Source organism: Spermophilus citellus (genome assembly GCF_964194105.1).
Source record: "Spermophilus citellus genome assembly, chromosome: 1".
Classification (NCBI taxonomy): domain Eukaryota; kingdom Metazoa; phylum Chordata; class Mammalia; order Rodentia; family Sciuridae; genus Spermophilus; species Spermophilus citellus.
The window spans coordinates 58,482,482-58,498,436 of record NC_138182.1 but is presented as its reverse complement, the minus strand read 5'-3'; the positions used below and the strand labels follow the sequence as shown (position 1 = coordinate 58,498,436).

At 34.9% G+C, this 15,955-nt stretch overlaps 1 pseudogene across 1 annotated transcript; it reads left to right on the top strand.

The window, feature by feature from the left end:
* The first annotated feature begins 534 nt into the window (after nucleotides 1-534).
* Nucleotides 535-1,996, top strand: LOC308651890 (E3 ubiquitin-protein ligase ARIH2-like; annotated as a pseudogene). Its single transcript has one exon. The product of its transcript is annotated as an E3 ubiquitin-protein ligase ARIH2-like (transcript).
* Nucleotides 1,997-15,955: the final 13,959 nt, after the last annotated feature.

Here is a 15,955-nt window from a genome sequence, read left to right as displayed (position 1 = left end):
TCTGCATTCATGTACTTCTTAGATCATTAAGCATCATTCAAACATACATATCTGTAATTTCAAATTTGTATATTTTTTAATGCTTGATGGTTATGACATTACATAAAAGAACATGAAACAATAGTAAATAAATTCAGGCAGAGGACTATGTATGAGATTCAGAAACTGGTAACAATGAGTCAAGACCCAGCACACTGGAAAACACTAATTAAAGAATGAAATACTACAGAGGTTGCAGCTCGGGCCCAACCGGCTTCCGCCTGATGCTTCCACTGCCACTGCACCTCAGTCCTGTTCATGTGGTCCACCTGACCTGGTCTGGCCCACCTGTGCTCTTCAGCCTCGATGCTGAAAATATTTGGGTGACAGCTGCCTGAAGGGTCTGCAGAAATTACAGAAGACAAAAAACACTAATGCATTTGAGAAAGCGGTAAAGTTTGCGGGGAGGGAGAGAAAGCAACACCTTTCCAGATCTGCTACTTGACTGGATGCTAAGATGTCTGTGGACATGAATAGCCAGGGGTCTGACAGCAATGAAGAGGACTATGACCCAAATTAGGAGGAGGAGGAGGAGGAAGAGGACTAGGACTCTGGGGACATAAAGGATTATTATGTGGGAGTAGTCAGCGATGTGGAGCAGCAGGGGGCTGATGCCTTTGATCCTTAGGAGTACCAGTTCACTTGCTTGACATATAAGGAGTCTGAGGGTGCCCTCAACGAGCACATGACCACCTTAGCTTCTGTCCTAAAGGTGTCTCATTCAGTTGCCAAACTCATATTAGTTAATTTCCACTGGCAAGTCTCAGAGATATAGTCAGATACAAGTCCAATTCTTCTCAACTGCTTGTTGAGGTATGAGTTCAGCCCAATCCATCAAAACATTTCCCCACCACCCATCCCCCTCATCACTGTACAGTGTGATTGCAATTTGTGTGAAAGGAAAATCTACTCTCTCTGGCCTGCCAGCACCAGTTTTTCCGCAGCTGCTGGGAGCAGCACTGCCCAGTACTTGTCAAGGATGGTGTGGGTGTGGGAGTCTCTTGTATGACTCAGGACTGTCCACTCTACACGAGAAGGCTTTGTGTTTCCATTTTACCCCAATGAAGAACTGAAAGACAAATATAGGCCCTACCTCTTCAGCAATTACATGGAGAGTCATTACCAGCTCCAGCTGTGCCCTGGTGCAGACTGCCTCATGGTTATTCAGATACAAGAGCTTAGAGCTCGACAAGTGCAGTGTAATCGGTGCAATGAGGTCTTCTGTTTCAAGTGTCATCAGATGTATCATGCCCCCACAGACTGCACCACAATCCGGAAATGGCTCACAAAGTGTGCCGATGACTCTGAAATGGCCAACTACATTAGTGCTCACACTAAAGATTGTCCCAATTGCAACATCTGCATTGAGAAGAATGGAGGCTGCAATCATATGTAATGCTCCAAATGTAAACATGACTTCTGCTGGATGTGTCTAAGAGATTGGAAGACTCATGACAGTGAATACTATGAGTACAGTCAGTACAAAGAGAACAAACCAGAGAATCCTGACATTGTCAACCAGAGTCAGCAAGCCCCGGTCAGGGAGGCCCTCAAGAAGTACTTATTCTATTTTGAGAGGTGGAAAAAAAAAAAAAAAAAAACAACAAAAGCTTACAGTTGGAGGCACAAACATACCAGCGGATTCATGAGAAGATTCAGGAGAGGGTGATGAACAATGTGGGAACTTGGATTGACTGGCAGTATCTACAGAATGCTGCCAAGCTCTCGGCCAAGTGTTGATATACCCTGCAATATACCTACCCATATGCATTCTACAGGGAGTCTGGCCCTAGGAAGAAGCTGTTTGATACCAGCAGCCTCAGCTAGAGGCTGAGATTGAAAACCTTCATGGAAAGTGGAGCATGTGGACAGCTATGACAGAGGGGACTTGGAGAACCAGATGCACATAGCAGAACAGCGCAGAAGAACCCTGCTGAGGGATTTCCATGACACCTGAGTTGGGACATGGACATGCCGGGATGAATTGTAGCTGCAAAGACTCCCGGCTGCCTTACTGCATGCAGGGCCCCACTTCTGAGTGACACTGGCAACACACCTTTTAGTTAATTTGTTTTCTTCTCATCTTTTTGCTTTTTGTTTCTACCAGGGTAGAGTTCATATTAAATTGGCTTCTTTTCAGAACTTTATATTCACCCAGATGGTTGTTGAGAGGGAGAGAATGTTTTGTTTGTTTGGTTTTGTTTATTGTTTTTGAATGGCTATTAATAGAATTAGATCATTACAACTTATGTAATTTTCAAAGATTGTACAATATTTTTTTAAAAAGGGCAAACCATAGGATAACACAGAGCCCTTTTTAAAAAATAAATTGGCATTGGAGTGTTTAAAAAAATAAAATACTAGGTAAAAAAAAAAATAGGCAAAGAATTAATTCAATATTTTATTCACTGAATTCCCCTATAAGTTTCTGAGGTTCTTTCTAAAGATAATTTGTTAATCTTCAAAAGTAACACTGTGATATTGAGTTTATAATGTAGTTTTAGGAACTTCTTTGGAAACTACTAGTGACATTTCACTTGCTATCCATTCTTCCCTGAAAGGCACTCTCTTATCTTAAAGCATGTATACACATATATTTTTATACACATATTATTTTCAAAAGAGGCATTTTTTAAAAACGCCCCTTTTTAGCATTCCTGGGTTAGAGAATTGGCATCACAAATGTTCACTCAATTCTTGTCTCATTGTTCTCTTTTCACTCCCTCTTTAGGTAAATTGCACATTTAGCAGTAAACAGAGGAGAAAATATGATACTGATGTGAAAGTGGTTCCTAATGACATGATTTGTTCACAGTCTCACTATTTTGTGAATAATAATGAAAGCTAATTTAAACTTAATGCACAGGCAATTTCTTTGAATATCCACACCAATAGCTTTACAAAGTCAATGGTCTCAAGGCTGAGGTACGGTTCTCTAGGACAATTTAGAAAGAGTTCTGCTCACTGAGCAAACATTAAGGAAAACAAAGTCTTTGGAAAGAGTTACAGGACCACAAATGAAAGTTTTTAGTTTAATTTGTAATACATAGAAATTCTTCAAATTTCTATATGTTTTTCAGTATCTAGATGCATGATGTATTTATCCCATTACCATATACTTAATATAAACTAAATAATATGTAGTTTTTTACTATCATAAAAATTGGTATTTATGGGGGCTGGGGATGTGGCTCAAGCGGTAGCGCGCTCGCCTGGCATGCGTGTGGCCTGGGTTCGATCCTCAGCACCACATACAAACAAAGATGTTGTGTCCGCTGAGAACTAAAAAATAAATATTAAAAATTCTCTCTCTCTCTCTCTCTTAAAAAAATGGTATTTATAATTAAAGAGACATTTTATATTTGGTGTTTTTTATCATTCATTCTCTGAACACATAAAATATTGTAGTTTTTGATATTTTTATAAATATCAATATGTGTGTGTATACATATGTGTGTGTGTGTGTGTGTGTGTGTGTGTGTGTGTGTGTTTATATATATATATATATATATATATATATATATATTTCTTTTTTTTTTTTTTGCATTATCTTTCCCATTCTACTATTGACCTGAAGGGAATATGGACTGATGCTTTATACTGAAGACCATTCTAACGAATAAAAATTCTCACATTATAGCAGTTATTTCTGGAAACGGAATGGCAGTCATTATTGCTTTGACTTCCCATAGGTCCCAGCAAGGACACAGAAAAATAAAAATATGTTAGAAATACAGAGTCATAAATAATTACCATCAAAATAATGGGACCATGTGATGCACTGGCTGATTTGAACTTAAAAAAATGTTTGTTTTTTTCTTTTCCAATACATTACCATATCATGCCCATTCCTAGTTCAGTCTCCTTCATGACTTGAACATTCTTCACACCATCCACCAGCAATATGGTGTCATAGTTTTTCTTCAAGATTTAATTGAATGCTTAATAGTTATCAAATATTTTAGGAGTGGTTGTGGATAATAATTACGAATAATGCAAACATGTATCCTCATCTAAGTTATATATATAGAAATAGAGATAAATGATTAAAAATGCTTAGCATAACAATAACTTAGTATTAAGTATTTTGGTAGGAAATTACAAAGTGTTGCAAGAGAAAATAATAGTTTTGCAATTTAAAATTTTTTAGAAGTGATGTTTAAATTTTCCTCAAGTGTTGGAAAAGGAAAGAATATTGAGGCAGAGGGAATAGCAAATGTAAACATCCTGAGGTTAAAAAATACTTGAAACTATGCCAATGTTGTTTGAGCATAATCAGAAAAGCTAAGAATGACTTGGGATGTGGTTTGGAAAGTAAGCTCACTAAATCATTATAATGAAGAACACAGAGAGCCAAGGAAAGGAACACAGGTTTAACTCTAAGGGCAATAAAGAGTAGCATATGACCTGTGAATCACATAATCAAATTCATATTTAAAAGTATTGAAATTATTGCTCAGTGACAAAGTTTGCTCTTATGGCCCATAGAGCAACAGTGGTATTATTGACCCAGAGTTTGTGAGAAAGGCAGCGTCTTTGACACCATTACAGTCCTACAGAACAAAATGCTGTGTGAATTCTTTGCACATTAAAGTGTGAGAAGCACTGTTTAAAAAAAAAAAAATTCTTAGAATTCACTGATCTTATGCCACTCAGACTAATCACTTTTTAATCTGCTCTACAAATCTTAATCTGTGGTTTCTCTCACTGTACTCATGGTTTGTCACAACTGTTTTCATCAACTTTTGCAATTTATTGACCAAAACATCCAACAAGAACAAATTAGAGGAGGTGTTATGGTTTGGATCTGAGGTGTCCCCCAAAAGTTCATGTCTGAGATAATGGGAGAAGGTCTAGAGAAGGAATGACTGGGTTGTGAGTTAAATCCCTTGATGGGATAAGCTAAGTGGTAGGTAGGTAGGGTGTGACTGAAGGAGGTGGGCCTTGGGGACATGGCTTTATGGTATACATTTTGTGTCTGGCAAATGGAGTCTCTGCTTGCTGATCATCATGTGAGATGCTTCCCTTTTCAACACCCTTCCACCATGATGTTCTTCATCACCTCGAGTCCTGGGGAATGGAGCCAGCTATCTATGTACTGAGACTTCTGAAACCATGAGCCCTCAAATAAAATTTCCCTCCTCTATAAGTGGTCTAATCAACTCCTTTAGTCAGAGCAGCAAAAAAAGCTGACTAAAACAGGACATAAAATTTATTTGGGTCTCACTGTTTCAGAGGTCTCAGTACATAAACAGCCAACTCCATTAAACTGGATCAAGGCAAGGTGGTACTTCATGTCAGAAAGGCCAGGGGAAGGAAGCTGCTTAGTTCAACAAGGGCCAGGAAGCAGAGAAAGAGAGGGAGTAGGATGATGCATCCTTCTATAGAAAGCCCCCCAGTGACTCACCTCTTCCAACCATACCCCTTCTGCCTACAATTACAACTCAAACTGGGATGGGTTAATTAGGTTTCAGCTCTCACAGTCAAAGCACTTTACCTCTGAATATTCTAGCATTTACAGGAGATTTCCAGGGACAACTTATATCCAACTCATAAAGGTGTTATGTCATGTATCTCAAGTCATTTTCTTTCTTGTCTTTATCCTAATCTCCTGGAGAATGTTTTCAAATAATTGCCTCAGGGCTGGGGATATAGCTCAGTTGGTAGAGTGCTTGCCTTGAATGCACAAAAGCTTTGGGTTTGATCCCCAGCACCACAAAAGAAAAATAAATCAAAGAATTGTCTCAGAAGGAGGTCAGTGTATAAATCTTCAGAATTTTTGCACAATCAAGTTATAGGGTGACTTTAGAAGTCAAGATTTAAAGATGAGTTTTAATCAGAGTATAATGACATATGCCTCTTGTTCTAGAATATTTTTTTCATGAGTAGCATAATGGAAATATGAACCTTATCCATTGTAAAACATTTTTAATTTTTTAAAATTCCCTGCCTTCACTCTGGAATCATTTAAAAATGTTTCTTTATATTTTGTCATTACCTGATGCCTTTAGAATTAAGATCTATTTTTCTCAGTATCAATTTGACATTTTCTTTTCAATTTTATTTGTTTGTTTCTCTTCCCAGAAGGCTTATTTGTTGAATGTTGGACATATATATTTTTAGTTTATTCATTAATTACTTTATTGTTTTGTCTTTCTGTGAGGAACAAAGCAGCCTCTTTTGTCCAGGAGGTAGTCTGATGCTAACAGATAGGCTTCAATCTTAGAAGCTGCCCTCTCTCTCACAATTAGGCCTCATTATTCTCCCATGGACATAATCTTGCATACACCAATATGAGTTAAGATCAATCTGAGACCATAAGGTGACACTTAAACAAGTTCTGCATACAATCTACGCTTTATGAAATATCCTATTCTCTCTCCTATCAAGAGCAATTGTTGCTTCCTTACAAAATATAATATTAGTCTTGCTCATATTTTCCATCTTTATGGAAAAGTTTATTGAAATAATTATAGAACTTCAACTTCTTCCAAAAGCACCCAACTCAAAGTGAACCCCAGCTTTCATACGCTCTTTCCAAAATTAACCAGGAAAAGACCAAATCCAATAACATCTTTCTGATGTCCTCTTACTGAGATCTCCCATCCTGTTTTTTAACTGTAATAAGTATCCACCTCATTCACTTGCAGGTGGTTCTTAGAAGTCTTCAGCTGAATGGTATTCACATAAATAGACTTTTAAAATTCACAGTAGAGCCAAGAGTTATGGTAGAATGCCTATAATTCCAGTGTCTCAGGGGTGGAGGGTGGGGGCTTAGGTAATAGGATTGCAAGTTCAAAGTCAGTATCAGGAATTTAGAGAGGCCTTAAGCAACTTAGTGAGACCCTGTCTCTAAGTAAATAATAAAAACAAACAAGGGCTGGTGGGTGTTGCTCAGTGGTTACATGCTCCTGGGTTTAATCTCTAATACCAATAAAATAAAATAAAATGGAGTGTAAACATTTTAGTTTCACTTCATACATTATAAATTCAAACTAAAAGATGTCCATTAAATTAGAATTTTTAGATTTTATTATAAATTATTTTTACTACACACCTCTTCAATGATAATGAGAATTCATTGTCAACCCAGAAATATATACCTTTTAAGTTTTGCCTCATGCTTCAGATATTGACAGATCACATATGGATTCCCATAAAAGCACAAGTATTATTTTTCTTTTCCACAGTGTTCTTACTTCAAGGTTGTTGAATGTGGGTACTACTCAAAGATTGTCAGGAGGCAAATGACTCATTTTGAGGGATTTCCTCTATTGGTAGCAATGAATATTCAGCACTAAAAAAGTCTTGAAAAAAGGGTCCTGAGAGATTCTGTAAGGTTACAGCACCTGGATAGAACTTCTTCCTTTTAAAGTAGGAATTGCAACTGATGACAGATAGGGAGGAGGTATGTATATATCAAGTTGTAGAAACTTGAGCTCAGGAGATGCTTTACGCGCCATTGATTTCAACTAATTTATTGCATAGGTGGAAAACATGTCAGTGTGCATTTATATTTGTGATGCATATATGTTTATATACATGTTTATATATATTTATATGTATACACACAAATATCCAGTATTAAAAATAGTTTTTGTAAATTACTCAGAAAATACATTAATGGAAAATATCTCTCCTTATGGCCTTTTAAATTTCCATAATTTATTCCTGTTATTGGGAATACTGTGAAGCATTTTTAATTAGAATTTCAAAATATAATTTCATAAATTATAATACTTCTCTAATTAACAATATTAATTTGCCTTGTTTTTATTATTCAACATGTGACTCTAAGTTTCCTGTATTGATTAAATTTATTCTCCTTCAGATTTATTGCATAGAATAGTATTCAACTCTTAAAGGAGCAAGACAAATCTCTGGCTTAGTGATATATTATCTACTGCTGACTTTCTAATTGAATGTTTCAGTGGATGATCCTTTCTATTTAGGAGGATTTAATTTCATCCCTTCAATGATTAATTAGCAAGACTGTTGACATAAATCTCTAAGGAAGCAATATTTCTGTAAATCAAATTGCTTATATAAATGTACATTGTGGTAAAAGAATATTCTAACTATATTTGGGAAACTAAAAATGGAGGAGAATTAGAAATCAATAATATCATGCATTCATTAATGTTAATGAGAAATATTTTAACATCTATTAAATATGCTTTTATCTTTTTGTGATCAGAGCTCTAAAACTTCACATTTTATAGTACTGATTTTAAATTAATAAATTGCTATATTAGTTTCTTAGCCTGAGAAAGGATGATCATTTGACCCAATTTAAAAATTATGCTTATAAATAAATAATCAGTTTTCTCATTTTAGACAATAGTCATATATATGTAATTGTTGTGGTTTAAGTGCCCCTTCCAAAACTCCTGTTGAAATATGATGGTCACTGTAACTATATTATGGAATTTAACATTGTTGGGTATGGTGTAATCCCAGCAGTTTGGGAGGCTGGGGCAGGAGGACCGTAAGTTCAAGACCACTCTCAGCAACTTAGCAAGTTCTTGACTCAAAATAAAATATAATAATAATAATTGGGGATGGGGTTGTGGCTCAGTGGTAGAGCGCTTGCTTAGCATGCTTGAGGCACTGAGTTTGATTCTCAACACCACATACAAATAAATATAATAAAGGTACAGTGGAGGTAGCTCAGTGGTGAAATGCTTATACTCAATACCAAAAAAGAAAAAAAAGTGATACTTTTTTTTCTCTTTTTTTAGGTATCTTGAGTAGGTTAGTTATGACCCCAGAGGATTCCTCATAAAAGCATGATTCTGGATGTTTTTATTTTTCACTGCATCTTGAGTGCTTCCATGCCCTTTGATCATGCTATGACATAGCAAAATAGGGTAACACATCTTGGACACCCAACCTCCACAACTTTCTATTATTTATAATTTTATCTCTAGTATTCTGTTATTACAGCAGCAAAGGAAATAGGGGAGCAATATACTATGTTTTAACTAACAAATGACTTGATTTAGTCAATGTCTAATTTGTGAATATCCATTCTTAATCCAACAGTTGTGTAGGTGGTATGAATTTTTCATGAAAGAGGAAAGCAGTTTATGCCCTTGAATATCTTATAGTCTGCTGTGAAAGAAAGAGAGAGAGAGAGAGAGAGAGAGAGAGAGAGAGAGAGAGAGAGAGAGAGAGAGAGAAGGGGGAAAAAAAACATAGGAACACACCTAATGTGGAAGAACTAAAATCAACTCTAAGAGTCAACTATCAGATTGAGTTCAAAAGGATGAGTAGCAGTGCCCTGGTAAATTTTGGGGCAGAAAATTTCCAACAGAGAAAATTCTGTGAAAGTTCATATTTTGCTAAAAAAAAAAAATCTAAACAACACATTCTAAACAGTTAAAAAATGTTGTTTTGATGGAATGAATTTAGTGATGTGAAGAAAGGTAAGAAAGAATGCTAGAGATGAGGACATTCTCCAGAATGTGGAGATGATGTAGGTCAGGAAAAATGAAAGCCACTAAACCATTGTATAAACAGGTTTGACACAATCCGCTTTCTGGTTTTAAAGATCACAGCAAGTATTGAATAAACTGCACATTGTAGTGGAATATAGCAAGGTCTAGGGAGACGTATAGCAAAGAAATGATCGTGGAAGGAATAAGGATAAAAAGCAGAGGTTGGTTTCAAAATATGTATTTTAAAAGTCTACCTATTACAATTGGATAGAAGATATTTGGGCAGTAGAATGCCATGTATAATCTGGAATCAGTGTTATTTTCAACATTTACTTTTTATTTATGTATGTATGTATTTATTTATTTATTTTGGGATTGAACCCAGGGCCTTCTGCATATGAGGCAAGCATTCTAACAACTGAGCTATATCCTCAGCCATTGAGCTTTAGTATTAAACAACAGGGAAAATTATGCCAACACTTGAAGAAATGAGTGTAATGTGTAAAGAGAAGAATTATTTAAGGGTCATGTGGAGCCACCTATAGAAGAGTCTGTGAATGAGCATCTTGAGAAATGGAAACAAAAACACAAGAGGGAGATGCTTATTATACTAAAAACATCCAAGGAAGAGAAAAGTTCAGGAAAGTGTGTTCAGTAAAGGGTGGCAAATACTACAGAGAAGACAAGAAAGTTGCAGATCAGGAGCTAGCATTAAATTTATTCACATAGATGTTTCAGAGATTTTAGCAACATAATTGTATCCTTGAAGAAGTAGTATCTGTATTAAGTTGGATGGACTGAAAAGGCATTGGATTATAAAAACATGTTTGGTGAAGTGAAATGTCAAACTTTTAAGAGTATATGGTTGATGGAAGTAGATATTATGTTAGTTTTTAATTAAAGAGATTTGAGCTTCCTTAAGTACTGATAAGGAGACTAATATAATTTTTTAAAAATACAATGAAATCAATAGCCAAAACTTGTCATTAACGATGTTGACATGAATCCTGAAGTACAAAGCACATGCAGAACAAGATGGTAAAAATAATTATTAATTAGGAGTAGTGTAAGCTTACCATTGGGATGGGAAAGTAAGAGAGATATTACTCTTGTAGGGAGCTTGGGATATTCATAGAAGAAATTCTTTGCAAAACTTTTTTTCCCTGTAAATTAGGAGGTACACCTTTCACTACACATATGTAAGGAAGAGACTCAAGAAGCATAATGGAGGAATATGTAACATTGGCTATTTAAATTCACTTGAAAAGATAAATTTTCAAAAGCTAACATTATGGAATGTAAGTCTGAATATGGAACAACTTGGATCATTGGTATCCTACTGGAAAGAATGTAAAATGATATGACTGTTCTAGAAAATTTTTGAAGTTTATTTAAATTTAATTGTAAAAAATACATGTCTGTATTATGTTAAATAATACAATTCCATACCTGGAATTATTTATACAAGAGAAATAAAACATACACCCATAAAAAGACTTGTAAACAAAAGTTTAGAGCATATATATTAAAATAACCAAACTAACATTACCTAAATGTACACTCATACAATGATAGATACAATTTATAATCATACAGTGAATTGTTCACTCAGCAAAGAAGACTAAACTATGATGCAAAGTGACGCTTTTGACAATGAATTTGTGCAAGCAATGGCATTGCAATATTCTCAGAAGTATCACTTTGAGTCAAGGTTACTAGAATCAATTGCACATGCAGCATGACTCTATTTATATGAACTTTTATAACAGAGGGTAAAATGGATATATAAAAACAGAAACCAAAAAAGTGATGGATTCCATAAAAAGAAATAAAGAAAGAAAAAATAAATAAAAAGGAGACAAGACACATTGAAAAACTCTCCTTTCCTCCTTCTGCCCAGTCCCTGTAAATCACAATTCTATTCTTCATTTCTGTGAGTTTGACAATTTTAGACAATTCTTGTAAGTGAAATTATATACTATCTGTCCTTCTGGAACTGACTTGGCTAACTTCAGTTGGTGTAATGCCCTCTAGGTTTACCTATGTTCTCACAAATGATAGTATTATTTTTTTAAAGTTGAACAATATATCATTGCATGCATAAACCACATTTTCTATATTACTCACTTATCAGTGGACATTTTGATTGTGTCTATATCTTGGTTATTGTGGATAATATAATGTCTCTTAGAAACTGGGAGACTAGATCTCTTGTTAAGTATTTTTTTTTGGGGGGGGGATACCAGCTATTAAACGTAGGGGCACTTAATGACTGAGCCATGTCCCCAGTCCTCAGCCTTTTTTCTTTTTATTTAAAAAAATAAACTGGACCAATTACTTAAAGGACACAATCTGCCAAAATTTCCACAAGAATAAAAAGACAGTTTTAATATGTCTATTTTTACTAAAGGATTAAATCACCAATTAATCATGTTCCAAACCAAAAACTCTAGGCTCTCTGAAATCTACTAAACATTTGGAAAAATGTTTGCAAATGAGACAGAAGCTCAGAAATTAAAAGACTGGCCTGGGCTAAGATTACCTTAGCATGTATTGACTGAGTCCACCCTGGCAGTCCTTGCCCTGAATCCTGCCCCTATTCCAAATCTTTCTGTCCCTCTTAGAGTTCCTGGCCCAACTTCAGCCTTTTTTTTTTTTTTTCCGCAGGGTCATTCTCAGGAAAGGGAGGTATCTAGGCTAAGGTTGAACAAGTGTAACCTCCAGCCACGTCACCCAACATCTCTGCCTCTCAGTGTAACTACTACTTAGTATCAGTTCCCCACAGAGCCTCTGAATTCCCTCACAGGTAGCCAACTCCTTCAGGACAGTACTTGCCTTTGTCATCTTTGGGTCCTTAGAACCCAGGGTAGAATTTACCACATAGTGGATGTCACTCTGTAAATGTTTTCCAAGATGGAATATTGTTGAATAAGTTTTTTTGTCATGCTCTTATTTCATTCAATTATAGTCATATTATCCTAAATCAGTGAGCACTCTTTTGATTAAGAATTTGTCATTGGGGCTGGGGATGTGGCTCAAGCGGTAGCGCGCTCAACTGGCATGCGTGCGGCCCGGGTTCGATCCTCAGCACCACATACAAAGATGTTGTATCCGCCGAGAACTAAAAAATAAATATTAAAAATTCTCTCTCTCTCTCTCTCTCTCTCTCTCTCTCTCTCTCTCTCTCTCTCTCCTCGCTCTCTCTTTAAAAAAAAAAAAAAAAAAGAATTTGCCATTATGAGATTGATTAACCTTGAGGCTATTACTTAGCGTATCATTTGCCAAACTGTTTTATGGCATGTTCTGAATCTTGTCAATGGGTACTTCAGAAAAGTTAAAAGCTCCATGGTCATGTAAGCTTTGAAATACTGATTCAATAAGTTCAACAGATTATTTAATTGCAAATATTCTCAAAGCATAGATTCTTCTCCAGGTCAAGATCTCCCCATCTGTGTGCATTTCAGGCATACCTCACCATTCTCACGATAGTTTAATGAGTAGCTTTTAAACACACACATCTGTGTTCATACACAGGCCTTTTCCTGAAGGGTCCATCATTTTCAGGGCTGCTTCTCTCATGGTGTCTCCAGTTCTCAGCAAAGGCAGGGGAGTATGTGTTATTCTCCTTTAGCACCTCCCCCACATCTCAACCATTGCCAGACCTTATAATTGCTTATAATGTCTTCCAGAAGATAGAGGCAGGGAGGATACTTCTGGACTTATTATTTGAGATCAACATTACTTTCATACAAAAATCAAAAAGAAAAAACACAGAAAAAATAAACAAGAAACTAACATCTTTGTGCATATAGAACCATATCTTCTCAATAAAATATTAGCAAATGGAATCAAACAATAGAAAAAAGAATCGTGCACCTAGGACCAAAAAAAAAAAAATTATACACCATACTCAAGTGCAATTTATTCCAAGTGTGCAAGAACAGTTATATATTTTAAAATCAAATTATATTATTCATCACATCCAAAGTCTGAAGAAAAAAGTCACATTGTATCAGTAGATGCAGAAATAGCATTTGACAAAATGCAATTACCATTTATGAAAACAATTCTTAGTCATTTGAAAGAAAACGAAACTTCATTTACTTGATAGAGAACAAGTACAAAACAACTTAGAATTAAATTCAACCATAAAAATGATAAATGAGATATTTTCCCATTAAGATCAGAAAAAAGGCAAGGAAGTTCTCTCTCACTACTCCTTTTTAACATCATAATGGAAGATTTCTACATCTCAAATGAGAATATCAAAAGAATGAGAAGAAAAGCAACAGATAGTAAAATATATCTGATAAAGGGTTATTATCTAAAATAATAAAAGAACTCTTAAAACTGAAACAGGAATAGAAGTGAAAGAAAAATGGTCAAAAGACTTAGACAATCATGAAATAAAGAGATAGGTACAACCAATAAACTCATGAAAATATCTTTAACATTATATATCATCTGAGAATTACAAATTAAAATAAGGAGCTACTACTATATACTTGTTAGAATAGTCAAAATCCGAAACACTAACATAAAATGGTGGTAAGAATGAGGAATCAGATCTCTCATTCACTGCTGGTGAAAACGCTAAAGCGCACAGCAGCAGATTCTTACAAAACCACACATAACTTAACCATAAGATTTGACAACCGGGCTGGGGATGTGGCTCAAGTGGTAGCACGCTCGTCTGGCATGCGAGCAGCCAGGGTTCGATCCTCAGCACCAGATACAAACAAAGATGTTGTGTCCGCTGAGAATAAAAAAATAAATATTAAAATTCTCTCTCTCTCAAAAAAAAAAATATTTGACAACCACACTACTTGGTGTTTATCCAAGGGAACTGAAAACTTATGTTCACATTAAACCTACACAAAGATGTTTATGAGTTTTATTCATAAATTGCCAAATCTTGCAAGCATCCAAGATGTTCTTCAGTAGGTGAATGCATAAATAAACGTTCTATATCCAGACAATGAAATATTGTTCATCATTGAAAGGAAATAAGATCTTAAGAACTTCAAATTGATATTACTAAATGAAAGAAATTGATTTCGAAATAATAATACATGATTCCAGCTATATGATTTTCTGGAAAAGACAAAGCTATAAAATGATAAAAAGAATTGGTAATTTTCAGGGGTTGGAAAGTAGAGAGGGATAAATAAGTGCAAGACAGATGTTTCAGGTAGCAAACTATTCTGTATCATATAGTAATGGTAGACAACATGTCCTTATACAACTTCAAAATACAATAGTAAATACCACTAACATGGAGCCTTTTGTAAACTATGGGCTATTATAATGATTTGTCTATGTATCTCAGTCAATTGTCATAGGTTTACCAGTCCAATATGGACTTGATAGTGGATGAGTCTGTTTATGTGAGGGGAGAGGGATATAAAAACTGTACTTTGAGCTCAATTTTGTTGTGAAACTGAAATTTCTCTAATAAATAAAATGTATTGACTTTTTAAAATAGTGATTGCTTTGGAGGAAAGTTGAATAAAATAACACAAAGGAATCATTTGCAGTTCATGTTTAAAGCAGTAAAGACCCATTTAAAAAAAAAAAAAAAAAAACAGAAGGATCCTACACCATCTACCACTACATCCTCAGGAACTACACAAACAAGAACAATCTAATCTCAAAATTAGTAGAAAAGAAGAAATAATAAAAATCAGAGGAGATGAAAACAGACAAAAAAATTAAAAGATTGATAAATTGAAGAATTGGCTTTGTACAAAAATAAAATTGACAAACCTTCTGCCAGACTAAGAATACTAAGTTGTAGATATTATGATATTTCTTCTTTATGTAGCAATATATCATTTATATCATTGTGTTAATTTGGAACCTATTATATACTTATTGCATAGAATGTAAGTGATGCAGAAAAGTACAAAATTATTACCTTGGGAGGTATTATTTCTTAAGAATTTTGTGGTTAAAATAGATTATATGAAAATTTAAGCTGGCATTGTTTAGTTATTTAATGTATGTGCATACACACACGTATACCATATAAATAATATATTTTTCTAAATAGTTTAAAATTTTGTAATAAACATGTTTATATTGATTTTTTATTACCAAAGAAAATAAAATTGACACTTTACTTTTTGCCAATAAATTCCCACACTTTTTTTTCTTAAAGAGAGAGCGAAAGAGATAGAGAGAGAATTTTTTTTTAAATATTTTATTGTTTAGTTATCGGCGGACACAACATCTTTGTTTGTATGTAGTGCTGAGGATCGAACCCGGGCCGCACGCATGCCAGGCGAGCGCGCTACCGCTTGAGCCACATCCCCAGCCCCATTCCCACACTTTTTAAAGATAATCTTTAAATATTTTATTGCTATAAATCATAACCAATTATAAAAATTTGATCCTTGCCTTAAGTAATATTTCAATAGTCAATTAATAGTAGCTCAAAATTTTAAATGGAATAAAGTCGACAGTGTTTTTATCTC